This window comes from Diuraphis noxia, unplaced genomic scaffold, assembly GCF_037042655.1.
Source record: "Diuraphis noxia isolate RWA-SAM2 unplaced genomic scaffold, SU_Dnox_SAM2 contig0002, whole genome shotgun sequence".
NCBI lineage: Eukaryota > Metazoa > Arthropoda > Insecta > Hemiptera > Aphididae > Diuraphis > Diuraphis noxia.
Genome location: NW_028301712.1, coordinates 24,895,119 through 24,911,536, shown reverse-complemented (window position 1 = coordinate 24,911,536; position 16,418 = coordinate 24,895,119).

Here is a 16,418-nt window from a genome sequence, read left to right as displayed (position 1 = left end):
AAACAGTAAATTGAATTATAGTCTGAAAAATAAAAAAATTGTTGTTATAGCAAACAAAGAATATTTATATTTAAAAAAAAATAATAATAATAATATTAAATTTAACCTTGTTATTTAAAATATCTATAATCAAATATAATCAGTTTCGATAGAAATTTTAAGTGCTGATTACTATTTTCAATTTTGTCATGATAAGTTAATTGATCGTAAATTAAAACAGAACATAATAATTAATAATATTATAGTCATATAGGTGATGGGCAATCAAAATATTAATGTTTGAAGATTCCTAGTCCGATATAATGTCTATCATCATTAATTATTAAATATTTAACATATAAATTAGTAGGTGTTTTTAAGCAGTTATTTTAATGTAGGTATTTCTCTATATAGAATAGTTTATGTATTGCCACGTGGCCTATATTGTTCAACCTCGACGTGTCATGACTATAGTTTGTCATTAGCTTGTAAGTACTTATTCAACAATTAGTGCATTAAATGCATAAAATAAACAATTAAATTTTCCATAGTTACCTATAAGTTATATTCAGTAAATAAATTGTAATTTACTAAACGTCACTTATAGAAGTTTTAACAATTATTTATAATATATTATATTATTATAAGTTATAAATCACAGGCTATTGAATATTATTTTCACAAAGCATTAAATAAAAAATCGAGCAAGTAGGTAATCGCTCTGCTGTACTGTAGGTGTCGAGTGAACTTCGTCATTGAGTAGGTCAGTGTAATGGATGCTTACAATTATTTCAGTGATAAATCATTATATTACACGAAACACGATTCAATTTGAGTTGAGAAGTCGCCAGCCTATATTATTATCGATACTATATTTTATTACCTGTTTTATTTTTATATCGCTATTTTAAGTAGAAATTAATTTTACTATTTACTACTTGTACTGTATGATGAATATTCACCTAAAACGTTTCACTTATATTTTGTTTTACTATTAATTTATATTAAAATAGTTCATACTACGCATCACAGTATAAGTAGGCAAAAGTTTATCTAAATATTTTGAAAACGTCAGTATATTAAGTATGTTAAACATAACTAATATACGTATACATAAATAAATCGTTATTCTTCTTTTAAATGACCAATTTAGTCAAAATTTGAATTTTGAATGTCTATAAAAAAAAACCCGTGAATATAGAATTTTTAGAGTTGAGTTTCAGAAATAACTTTTTATGAAGAATTTTAAAATTACATTTTCAAGCCTCAGATTTAAAAATAAATTATTTGTTACATTCTAATAATACTAAAATAATTTAAAAATTTCGTGATTTTGACAAATTTTGTAATGATTTTAATTTCAAACACTCACAAAAATTGATTTAAGATAAACGCTTAAATTTTTTTAAGACTTTTAACCTTATATGAATTTTAGATTTCGAGCGAAGCGATGAATTTATTGATTTTATAATGATATGTGCAGTATATAGAAATATGTGAAATTTTACAGTGTATTTTATTATAAATCTATATTTACAATTTAACAGATATTCGCCTATTATACCAGTGATGCTTAACTCACGAAGGTTTTCCTTGTGGCCCGTCACAATTTGTTGAAAACACAAAATATTCGAAAAAAAGGTAAAATTATTACAAAATACGATTTTTATTGATTTATGAATTCTTTTAAATATTCCAAAAAATCAGTAATCATCATTGTATTTGCGGCTATTTTCTGTCGGACATTTTAAAATAGAAACTTTATGATATAATATTTATATCAGCCGCAAACGGTGCATTGAAAAGAATGTGGTACGTCCTAATTAGTTCCTGGGTTATTTAAAATTTTAACTTTTTTCATAAATGTAATTTTTATTTTTTATTATAAAGTGTAAAATTAATCATATGTTATTCGTTCATTTCTCAATTTTGAATATCAATTTTCATGTATTATGGGAACCAATTCAGATGCAGCTATGAGCTAAGAGTATACCACTGATCAAACTAATTCGTAATGCCAATGCATACCTTCAATGTGTACCTACCTACTTCAATTTGTAATATTTTCAAAATTGAATACTGAATAGTCAATAAAATGTAATAAAATAAACAAGTCCAATATGTACCTTAATTTATATTGTACTTATATATTTGTACATTATGTGTAACAAAATTAAATTATGAGATTAAAATTGAGTTTATTCGTATACTTTTATAATTGGTGTAATGGTGTGCTGCTCGAAGATATAGATAATTGTTTACCAAAGCGGCCCGCCGAGGAAAAAAAAAGTTGGGCATCACTGAGCTCTACTTATATACAGCCATCGCTGATGGTTAACCGCAATCGGCTTAAGTTTGTCCCATTTAATTTTAGACCTTCAAATCATCTTCAAATTTCGCACTGGGCCACCCCTGCACCGACTAACAGCTGGTCGCTCACACTCGATACAATAATTCACATATATATATATAACCTTATAGTGTTATGTATAGTGTATATATAGCTATATGTATAACACTGTTTGATAGTATTAACCACATCTTCCGGTCAACAGTTCTTACATCAATTTTATTTTCCCACGACGGGCTGAGGCGAACGAGAGTTACTGCCATCAGTGCCATCATATACCAATACAATAAGCCGATATGGCGAGTGTATCTTTATAGTGTACAATTTTCTATTATATATTACCTATAATTTACAATACAATATCAATAATTATGATATTATAATATCGAAAAAACTACTGTTGTATAACACACTGGTCGTTTGAGACAACCTTTTGGTGCCGTGTGAGGGGGAGGGGGGTTGTCGAAATGATCGAGAAGATCTGCAGTCGGAAGCGTCTCGTCGCCCGTCGCCCGTCGTTGACCCGTCGGGTGAACGGTCTCTCTCTCTCTCTCGCCCCCCTCTCTCACTCTCGTTCTTTCACCGAATCCGTCGCTCCATCTTTCTCTCCTGAGCGGAGGTGCACATCGCGGGCGCGGGTACGGGCAAAGGTCACACAGGCCATTGCACGCAGCCGCTCGTCGTATACGTGTGGGGTACGCACACGCAATGGATCCGTACGGTCGTACAGATGATGAGGCGTAGCGGCGGCGAGGGCGTCAGAGTCCTGTTGACCTTGATTGGCGGCTCAGGATTATATTATTGTGTCCGTCGTTGCCGCACGCGTACACGCTCACACACGAGACGACGAGACGTATACACACACACACACACACACACACACATACAAACACAAACACGCATGTAGGTTAATGCCTTGGCCTTCTTCGTATATATACATAATATTATATAGGTATAAAAGTATTGTAAATAATATGCACACACACGCACACGCGTGCTTACACACTCACACACACACAGCACACAATGCCTATAATATTGTATATGTGTGTACACTACCGCGGCGGCGGCACGCAAAGTCTTGCGTGGCCTACATATAATGATATAAACATCGTGTGCACTGCAGCAGTGCTGCGCTGCGGACACGATAAGATTTTATGCAAGCGCAAGTGGGGGAAGGGGGAACGACGATGGTCGCTGCACGTGGTCGCCGAACGCGATTCTCAGTCCCGATCGTAGGTATATTTTTTAATATCGTTTCATTCGTTTTTTAAATCTCCAAACTCGCTCCCGCCATAAACGCGTTGTTTTGTGTTTATTATAACATATTTATTTCTATCCGTACAAACTTGTTTTCCCGCCACACTATTACCTATATCGACGAAAAAAAATATGACGATCACAGTAACAACTGTTGTCGGCAGAGACGTCATATTTAGAGGGGAATGTGGAGGGGAGGTGTAGTTCACGATTGATCCAAATGACACTGTTGTAGGAGTAAAGGACCATTGGAAGTTTTTCGTGAACTTGTTTCAGTTATTTTGAATGTATGAATACTTTAACCATTCAATGCAGTTATTATTATTTACTCAACGTCTATAAATACTTTGAATGATCTGAGCTTTACTTTATATAATCATTACAAATTAATATACTATTACACACACCTACTAAGTATTAATAAGAACGTAACTATTTAAAATATTTAACATTGAATTTATTTATTTGTAATTATTTCGATACTTTCCAAGTTATGTAGGTACGTTGTGTATCATTTCTATATTGCTTATTGATTAATTAAATATGTACATATTGTATATGTATTTAATTTTCATGGACACATTTTTTCATCCTGATTTATTGTCTTTCTTGAGTATACTCACATTAGATATTAAAATAAAATTAGTTTAAAATAATGGTTGTTTATCTTATAATATTATGGTGGATGAATAAACTGGATTAATCCCAGTTACAATGAAACAAAATAGGCACGATACGTCGATACATGATTTTGTTTCAAATCCGACGCCGTTATTACGATTTCGAAGTCTAGATGAAAAATATTTTAGATTTCTCGTGCTATAGCCATATAATATATGTATAGGAGTGTCGGGTATGACTTAACTACCACCTAACTTGTTGGAAATTAGCCTCCCAAGAAATACATACAAATTGACAAGAGTTATTTGTTACCATTACGACTATGAGTTTTTACCAATTATTTTCAACCTTTACGAAATGGCAAAATGAATGTGTTACGACTCACACCACGGCATGATATACAAAAACTGACGGGACCTCGAATGTGTACAAAAGAAAAACAAGCTTTTCGGCACAGCATCAATTTAAATCAATATCCACTATACCAAGTAAAGTAATAAAAGCCTCATACATTTATTTTTTATATTAATATATTATAATAAATGCGAATATAGTGCATAATATTGCGTACTTATATGCATTCGTCATTCAGGTTTCTACACAAAAATAAATGTACAAGGGAAAAATTCTATTTTCTTAATTAAGGAACCCAATAAATTTAAATCCAATGTATCCTTTGTATCCAAATTTAATAATGCAAATTATAAGCTTACAATATATCTTATAAGAAATATCTATTGTAAATTGGCTGTTACATGAACTGGTAAAGTGGTAATTAATGTATTTTATACTATTATACTAAATAGGATATTTAAATTTAGTGCGAGTAATATATACAACTCTAATAATTAGGGCTGTGAATTTAATGCACTAAAAAACCTTTAAAAATGCCAAAAAAATGCAATAAAAAATGCACTTAAAATGCAAAAAAAGGATATAAAATGCCAAAAATTGTAGTATAAAATTCATTTAAAATGGTTTTTAATTTAATTTTTATATTTATATCAATATTAGGTACAGGATTTTAAACATTAGTACAAAAAAGTGTTTATTTAATAAAAAAGTTGATTGAATCTGAATTAAGTTAATGCTATTCACCTGAAATTTGTTGTATTTATTTCGTTAAAATAATAAAACAAACTTAAAGATATTAGTTTCCGGGTACTTGACATAATATATACAGTCTGTGTAAAAGAAAAATAAATGTTTTCAAACAAGCCAATTGACGGAATTTGGTTAAAAATACTAGTAAATGAACTAAAAAAGCAAAATAAAAGTTTCATAGATGGATTCGTAATTGCATAATTCAAATTATGTACTTACAAAGCTATGTTTTACAATCACTAAAAAAAATGCACTTTCCTATAAATTCACAGCCCTGCTAATAATGTACTTAGTTTATATGGATACTGTAATACTGGAACCTATCTTAATAACCCATTTGACCCACAATGACCATAGCTTATTAGTTATTGGAGTGAATTACTTTGAATACATTGTAATTTAAATTTATTTTGAATGTATGTATTTAGTTTTTTTAATTTAAAAAAATAAAATATTGTATACTAATGGACAACTATTGCTTATGCTAACATTGATGCATCGTTTGCAATTGTAATTTGTCTGCACTCTGCAGTCTGCAGTACTAGGTAGTAGGTTAGGTATATATAATAATATATAGAACTCTGTGTGCTACAAATCATCGAGGAAGTATTAAACGGACGACGACGTGAAAAACTGTATGTCCGGAAATCAACAATACCTACGTCACGAACGTGGAAAAAAATGCCGGAAATGACTATATGCTTTTTTATCGGACTGGTCGTTTTTGTAGGTACTCTACCTAATACTCTTACCTGAAAATATTTTATTGTATATGGAATATAATTGCGAGTGGTGATCTCAAAAATGTTTGCGCAGCCGGTTAACTGATAATTGTCTGAGGGAACGTGATTTATTGCCACCTTTTCGCCTTCTTTAGATTAAATCGTTTCTGTATCGCTGTTTGGAGTTTGCGAGTTCGCTTTGAGTGATGTAAGTCTCTAAGTGTTGTGCAGGGCCGGGCTGGAAGGGTTTTGGCCCACTATCCTCTATAGGTACATAGACCCATTTACCTACATTCAACGATCAAACATAAACTAACAAATTATTAAATATTTCTCAAAAGTATTTCTTCCTTCACATTTTATAAGACTTAGAATTTAGGAACTTTTTCTATATTGATTAAAATGACAATGTGAAAGATATCAATACGTAGGTATAACCCACTAACATAAAGTAGCATTGTGACTTAAATTAAGCTTATAATATTATATATTTACTTAATATGTTAAAGATAATAATTTAGATTAAGTATTAGGTAGACGAGTTGTTATTAATATTTAATGTTAAAATATCTTCATAATAGTTCATACTTATTAGATCAATAAATGGTTTTTTTCCATAGGTGATAATTAGATAATGAAAATTTTGTATAAAGATAAATCCAATTTAAACTATTTATAATAAGAAACGTTCTAAAATATTCTAAAATATTATAGTTTTTAAATATATATTTATTTAAATTTTTCTTACCTATTTTAATATAGAATATAATAACATTTATTACTTACACTAAAAAATATATGACTATTTGTTTTTATATCGAATTCCAGTAATGTATCATCATTTTCATTATTGCTGCACCAACTGGTAACCGTAGTCATTGCCGTATGTCATTATATTATTTTCATTTTTATTAAGAAAAAAAATATATACAATCTGTATTATGCTATACAATAAGTAATATGGTTAATAATTTACAAAACTGGACGGCTTGATAGAAGGGAGTGTCTAAACAACACTACTTCAATTCTAAACTTTTAACACTATATTTTATGTTCATTTTTATAATATTTCTTCTGTATTTTGTAATAATTTTAGGGTTAGGATGTTTCTCAAGGAGCGTGACGTCTAGGGCAGCGGACTTCGGTCGGCTAACAAATCAACCTCTAATGGATATATTTAATGTGAGGGAATAAGTCAGGCACGTTCTGTCTATTCTCAATCGAATAGCGATAGTTGTAAGATCTCAGATGGTATATGAGATATGCGTCTATAATATATCGGCATCCGCTGAGGAAGGATATTCTTGCCACCAGAGATCAGTTCAAAATTGTAAATAGTTTTAACAAATAAATGTTGCTGCGTGTGGTCTACGTCACGTGAAAACAGTATGTCCTCCATGTGGTAATGCACAAAAAAAGAGTTTGGATGTTTACGACCTTAAAAATCGAAAAATGCATGCAAATATTATGCCAGAAAAATATCAAAATAAACCATTACATTAATAAATACATATTTTTTTTTAAATTATAAGACAAATGTGAACAAATAGATTTTTAATTTAAAATTATTTAATTTAATATATATATATATATATTTTTTTTTGTAACTTTTATCAGTTTTTCTCGAAATATGCAATACACGCAAAACATGCATTCATATTGTTAATATGAACTTATTCCTCAAAACTTCTAAATATACAAAAATGCGCAAAATAAAATTTAATGTATCTGCATGATTTTATATCACAGGAAACGAATTACTAACTTAGTCTGCAATATACACGATTAGAAGAAAAAGTCATAAACATTCTAACTCTAATAGATAGGTATACTGTCAACTGTCAAGTACTGGATACTCATTACTCAGTAAATGTAATATGATTCATATAATTATATGATTAACATAATATACTTTTATCATATATCTTAAATCAAACATAATATGTTCTATGGTGCCATTAAATTTAATAATTAGTAAGCTCTTACTTAATAATCGAATTGATTTTAAAATTTGTAAATATTATTATTTTTTTACATAACCACCGCCCGTTGTCTACTGTACTGTAGAATATAGTAGCACACTAGAGACTAGACCATTATTGCTCAGTGCTATGACATGTGAACGAAATGAGTTTATATAGAATTATACGCCATATATGGTATATTATACGTATAGATGCGAGCCTCATGCCTTCGTCACTTCCGGACTCCGGTTTGCATCATCCGTTTATCGAGCGTGGTGCGTCAAGATAACACACGGATCGCTCACGTAAATCACCTATATTATTATATAAATTATAGTATTCTCAAGCCTGGGTAAGTTAATGGCAATTTTTAATTGAGCTTGTTATAAGTTAATAAAAAATATTTTTAAATGTTTAAAGCTTTCAATCATTCTATTTTTTAGGACTCAGTTCGTTTAAAAGTTAAACTTACGTGTACTTACAATGTATTAACTTATTAGCTTAACTTTTTTAGTATTAATAAGCCAATATTATGATTTAAAATGATAAAAACTAAATTATTATGCGTATGCATCATCAATAAATAATTGTATCATTATCTACGTATATTATTTATAAATTAACGTAACTTGGATTTGATTAAAAGTAACTTGTTATTTATTAGCTTTATATCAATGAGACAATAAAAATCAGTTAAATTAAGTTCTGAGTGCTGAGTTAATAAAAATTAAACTTAAAACCGGTTAAAAGAGTTAACATTGACTTTAATTTTTCAATCCGTTTATTATGATCAGGCTTGAATTTATTTTTAGATTCCTCACACTAAGAATAATAGTCTACATTCATTATTTAAAGTTGTACATATATATATAGTATGTTAAGCCAAAATATAGTCTCGTATAGTGTGAACAGGTTTGTTATTTCCAAATTAATTTTTATTAAATTAGTATAGTCCCTTTAAGTTCTATTTTTTTTTTTTATGATATCTAGATTTATACCTAAAAATCTGAGAACTCGTTCTATTTTAGTATGTAATATAGATATCGAGTAATATTGTGTTATATTAAATTTTAATTCGATCATTATACATGAAAATTGATTTTGAGCAAAATGGTATTTTTTTTAATTTTTTTTTTATTAAAGTAGAAAAAAATATACAATCTGTATAACATAATACAATAAGTAATTTAGATAACATTTTTACCAGTCTGGACGGCTTGAGGGAAGGGACTCCATTGACACTACTTCCAATATGAACTTTGGTTAAATTAAATTTTTATTGTACATAATAAGTGTATTTACAATATAATTTTGATTTATTTAGTTAGAAGATCACGTGGCCATTTTCGTTTTAGACGACGGGGATGGTTGTCAGGTAGGGTTTTAGATGCTAGCTTGGCGACTAGAGGATTAGGATGATTTAGGACATTTTTGTGGAAGTTATTGTAGTTGTACAAAGCTAGTGCAGATATCGTTGGAACGTTGAGATCATGGTGTAGGGATCTGTTACTTACATACCATGGAGCGTTTGTGAGGAGACGAAGGTTTATGGATTGGAAAGCTTGGAATATTTTCAGGTTAGACATTTTTGTAGAGCCCCATAATTGGATGCCATACGTCATTGCCGGGCGTATCAATTGTTTATAAATTAACATTTTGTTTTCAAGTGAGATTTTAGAGCGGAGTAGTTGCCTTAGCTTGTGCAGACGGAGATTTAAGGATTTTCGTTTTAATTTTATATGCGTTGCCCAGGTCAGTCTTTTATCTAGATGGAGACCGAGGTACTTGACTGAAGTGCCCATAGGGATTATTTTGTCATTGAGGTAAACGGGGGGAATATTTTTTGGGCTGAGGGTAAAGGTAATATGAGTGGATTTGCAAAATGGTATACAATTTTTTTTCTAAGGATATATTTCATAATTTATTTACATTACTAAGTAATTTTATTTTTTAGTAATACGTGGTAGGTTGAATTATCTTTTACTAAAAATATCGCGTCATAAGATGAATATAAATTAAAATATAATAGCCAATAGGTAATAATATAATATCATTTATCAGGACCAATTTTAAGTGTTATATACCACTCGGCGCGAATTAAAATTATAAATAATATCAAAGTTAAAATGCCGACTTCAATTATTTACATCAAATTGGAACTCGGTACAGTCGCATAGTTGGCGCATGCACCCGGCCTCGGCCTTTGGTGTTATTAATTTATTATGATATTATTGTTATATAATCGGCCAATAAGTCAATATCAATGTCCGTTGTCACATTTCTATAAGCTTATTAAAACATTTGTGGATAAAACCATGATGTTAATTGGCAGTGTTGAAGAGTTTTGAGTTCTTACGATTAATATTTCTTGAACCAGGTATTACAAATTAACAGAATTCATTATTTTTTGTTTAAATATTTCGTTAAAATCAAAATTTGAACTTGAAATATCTATTAAAAAACGCACCTACAGTTGATAAGCTATAAACATAAATCATTAATAAATATTATATATTATGTTTATTAATTCTTATTTTCTGCAAAAAAAATATATAATCCATTTGTTTGATAATAAGTATTTTATGTTTTTACAATTTTATTTAAAGGTTATTTTGGCGATAACTAAAATTATCAAAAAGATGCGGTAGCTAAGTAGACTAAAAGGGAAAGGTTATTAATTATTATTGCCCGAAAATGGTGACGTGTTGCTGACCACGAACTATGTATAATAGTGTTAAAACTTGTATGTTTCTTACAGCGAGTGTACCCAAATGACTGAATTTATGGGAAGTCTTTTATACTGATAGTTGTTACAATGTTACGTTCGCGACAAGTTCAAGGTTCTTCCCGGAATATATACACCTATGTTATACGTATTTTTTTCAATAAGGTTATCTTATTATTTTTTTTCTCCTTGTTCAATAGTGTTTTTATTATTACAACCAAACATTATTACATATTATGTAGTGTGGTGGTAGCACACTGGAAAGACAGGAGGAGCCGAAATTGACTGGAAGACGAGGCCGCCCAAACGTCTGGACGACTGTATAAGAACGCATCCGGCTCGATGACCTACATCCGGGATCGCCGCCGGCTTGTACCAACACGCGCATCTCTTATGAACAGCCCAATAAAATTCGACCAGTTGAATTTGTCGTGACCACTTTTTTCCCTCTCTCTTTTTATTTCTTACTCCTTCTTCTTTTCCATTATTCTTTTTCTTTCTTTCTATCTTTCTATTATGTTCATATTTTTTCTATTTCTCTTATACGTTCCTACTTTTTTCTTTACTATTTTTGTGTTTGTATGACAGATTTTTTTCTATAGGTATAGAACATGTGTATATATTATGTTATGTATACCTGCACTTGTGGTTTGTCATTTGTTTATATTGTTACCAGTTAAAATGTGTTGGATGATGTTTCCATAAAATATAATAAACATTGTTTATTTACATTATTTTCGGCATTGTAAGATTGAATTATGTTATTTTTTGTATTTTAATCATATTTATCTTTAACATAATAATATAATGTTAATACTAAAATTAAAATAGTTACATTTTACTCGAAACATCCAAATTACTACGTTTTTGCTTAAATAGGTTTTTTTTTTATGTATCTAAAGATATGCAATTGGATTAAGACCTCCTTATAATATTATGAAAAATATGCTAAGTTATAATGTTTTATCTAAATAAGTTTAATATACATTATATTTATTTCAACATTTCAGTTTATTGAAGAACACAGCACACTGAAAAGTTCAAGGGATTTTTTTGTCACAGTTGATTCAATTTTTAAACGTGTTTATTATGTAAAACAATTAATCAAGTTAGGTGCATATACCCACGTACAACTAACTTAACACGGTTGCGCGAACATACAGATCAAGTGTTAGTTTTTTTTTATTGTTCCAAAAACACATTTTAGCCGATAGAATAAATCTATAATCGTTAGTCATTTACATTTTACATAAATAATTGATGATATGTTTTTTTTTTTTTACGGAAATATTGATTTAGTAAAAAGTTAAGTGAATATTTGTTAAATCTTGATTACATTTAAAGATATTTTCATGTAATAGCCATATACATATAATTACTAGGCACCTAATTAATATTTTAGTTACAAACACGTTATGTAGAACTTCATGCAAATTATTGTCAACGAATCTGTTATGAATGAAAACGGTATTATAGTTTGTTTTAAACAATTTATTTCATTATTTGGATTTTTGTGAAATCCTTCAGTGGCCGCCTGTGACGGTTTGTCTTTTATACGACGTACGTGGACAACGGCGCATCGGCAATGCGAAAACGGGAACGTAAAAACCGTTTGTTTCATGATTAATACATGACTTCGAAGTTTTACTGAATATTTTTGTAGTTAGGCCAAGAGAATATGGGCAGTAATTCTTCATGTATTATCATCAGGTCGTCACGTATAGATGATAATTGCCGGTCCACGATATGGCTCTGAGGCGAGGGAGATACCTTATGACCTTAGCACTGTGAACGTATACAGTTTGGATGGAAGAATATACACACGCGGTCTGTACCGTTATTGTGCGGGAGACAAAATAATTAAGAGGTTCTCATTTTTAGTACCGCCATAGAAGACATTTTTAATAACCTAAATGATACATTTTGCAATGTACAAACTTCATTACTTTGTTAATAATTTCTATAATTTTAAACAATAAAACTTTTTTTGATGATACATGATAAATTAAAATATAAAATTAATTCTCATATTTTTATTTACAAATTTTACACCTATAAGTTTATAGATGACTTTAGCAAACAATTCACATTATTTTGGTTTAATAATAATTAACGACAATAATATAACGATCTTTAATATTATTTAAACTATACAATAGCAATACCTTATTTTTTAAATTAGTCTACATTATAAAATTTATAGAAACATAGACAGATAACAAATTATTCATATTGATGTGACGTATTACATCAATTTTGCAATTTTTATTCCAATTTTGTATTTACATGCAAATAATATGATGGTGTGCCAATATTGAGTGAGCATTGTTTATAACGTAGGAAGTGGGCATAGCGATTGTTAAAGAGATAAGTTATATTTTTCAAGTACTTATGGTTCCTAATTTATATAGACTCATATAGACTATTATATACATAATATTATACATAACGGCTATCTGTATTTAATATTTAATATGTATGCACTTAATGTGAGTGGTTGCTGGAACAAACGGCGATATTGTGTATGATTTTTACAAGCTCTTTAAATCTTAAATGATAAATTTATAGTGGGCTGTTCTACAATAATGTATACAGGCGGTGTCCCGTGAGGATTTACTCATTGCGATATCTCCCGAAATAATGGTAATATCGAAATTCTGGTTTTGTAATAAGACTCTCAGGGATAAGAACTACAATCATTTCATATTTTATTTTATTTAAATGTTTTGGTAAAAAAGTTAAAAAATATATTTTTTTATTTAATTATTTCAAAAAAAAAATTAAAGATAGCCATTTTGTTGAGTTTATTTTTCTGAAAATATTGACGTTTCAAAATTTTAATTTCATTAATTTCCTGATTTTTAATAATTTTTTTAGTTTCGAGAAAAATTGCGAATTATTTAACACCGTAATGTTATCAAACATGTGACCCGCCGCGCCGTGCGGATTCCCATACGGCCGGCCGAATATTTTCCGTGCTCCTAATAGGTAGTTATAAATTTATAATCATATTTTATTTCTTCGAAACTAGAAAAAATGTTAAAAATCAGGAAATGAATGAAAATAAAATTTTGAAACGTCAATATTTTTAGAAAAATAAACTCTACAAAATGGCCGTCTTTAATTTTTTTGGAAAAAATTAAATAAAAAATAAATTTCTTAAATTTTTTACAAAAACATTAAAATAAATTCAAAAATGAAATAATTGTAGTTCATATCCCTATGAATCTTATTATAAAACCAGAATTTTGATATCTCCATTATTTCGTAAGATATCGCAATGGGTAAATCCTCGCGGGACACCCTGTATATCTAGAATACATTATACATTTAAAAAATAATTATATTAATTGACCTATGAATATCATCTATGTTTACAATATTTTTAATTTAAAAAAATAACAGAAGTCGGCATAGGTAGCTATAATTATCCAAACATTTCTATTCCTTCTTTAAAACAGTACCGTCAGTTGTACCTATACCTATAGGCTATTCTATTCATTGTTGTGTCAATAAAGTATTGGTAGGTGTATATAACGAAATAATTAATCTAAAATCAAATGTATAGTATTTAATTGAAACATCAGATCTATTGATACGTGCTTTGACTTTAAAATAAAATTCACTTTTACAATTTATTTGCCAAACGTCATACGTTAACACTAGGTCGGTTAGGTACAGTGTACACATTAGTAAAATACTAAACCGCAGTAATGACGAACAAAAAATAATATTTGCATAATACAAAAGTTACATATTATTTATCCATCATCTATGAAATAAATAATTAAATAGGTACTCAATAACAATAATATTAAGTACAAAGGTATTTATTATACTTCGAAAAATTATTATTTTCTCAAGTTATGAATTCATTAGGTAACGAGTACAAAAATAGTCTCCTTAAAAGTGTAGAAAAAATATTATTTTGTATATAATATTTGTAGAAACAAGTTTTTAGTAGTTTAGAAGTTTAGAAGTAAAAAAATGTATAAATTACGATTTACGATACGAATTCATAATAATAATGTAATAATGAAGTACCAACATATTAACTTTTCATGATCGTTCATAAATAATAAATAATAATTATATTCAAAGAGTATATTACTACCCATGTTAAAAGTATAAATATTGTAAGCCGGTATATGATATTGTACTCGGAAGTTTTAAATAGTTCTTAAAGTATATTTGTTTATTCTCAACTATATGGAATATTTTTAATACGTATGCCTATTTTAGTCAATATAACGAAAAATATGTATAAATATTTTGTTGACAATAACAGTCAACAATACCATTTTGCCTATGGCATCAAGACAAAGTGAGATAGGTACTTAAACTATTATAAATAGGTATGTCATAAATGCATTATTGCATTGTATGTAATAATATTGTAATTTTTATAAGTTGGTACCTATTATTAATTTACAAAATTAGTTAACACTTAAAGCATATTACTAAATTCCCACTTTTAAGTAAAGTTTTTTTTTAAATGTACCTATATTTTTTAATATTAATTGTATTAATCAATTAAGTTTATCACACTTTAGATAAGAAACCAAGTTGAGTAAATTATTCGTAAGTATATCAGTATATGCTAGATGTAATTTGACATAAACTGGCAATTTCTTGTTTTTCGCATATGATTTATTTATAGCTAAAATGTTGTATTGTTTTATTATGTTATGTATTTGTACTGGATTCTAATATCTATATAATAGTTAAAAAAATAAAATTCAAGCAATAAATGTTTTTAAAAACATTGGATTAATTCTAAATAGGACAAGAGTGATGAATTATCTAAGTAATAATACTATACTCGTAGTATCAAAATTGTTTAAATTTTATTTAGCATCAGAGTAAGACGAATGACTAATTTTTAGACATTTTTTTTCCTGGAAATACATTTAAATAATTAGGTTTAATTAACATTATCTTCTACAATGTTCATTGAATGTAATATCATTTATTATTATAGACTTTATTATTTTAGTTATTAATATGAAAATCTATAAACACAAGAGTTAACTAGTTTTATGCCTTTACACTCGAATTTTTTCTCCATGTTCTTATTGTAACAAAATTTCATTATGTATTTTTTCAACAAAAGTGTGTTATGTTTTCACTGAAGACTTTCATTTTTCTCCCAGGCGCCAATTCTCACCTGGAACGTCACGGTCCGAGTAAAATTAAATCGCGATTCCGCGCGGCTTATCGGATCGCGTTGGCGAGAAATATATCCTATTCTTTTATTATAATAATAATTATACATTAAAAACTAATATTTCTTTGTAATATCATATAATATATGGAATAAACGTCAACAAATTTTTTGTCATTCTATCGGCGAGATTTATATGACGGGGGCCGAATATCGTTTGTGTTACGCGTGGACGGCGGCAAAAGAAGACGAAGAAAAGCAGCAACAGCAGTAGAGCGTAAGCGCACAAGTTGAAGGACAATAATTTCGGGAGGAGAACGACCCGCGCTGCCACATTATAGCAGAGGTATACGTGCCTACATATAAACACATACAACCACGTTATACCACCCGTCGCCGCCGTCTTCGTCAGGTGTACACCATTGGTGGTGCGGTGGAGTGCGGTGCCGGTGCGGCTGCGTGGCGTCATTGCCCGCGTGTAGTATTTTTTTAACTAGGTTAGTGTAACGCCGCCGCCGCGTGCGCGACT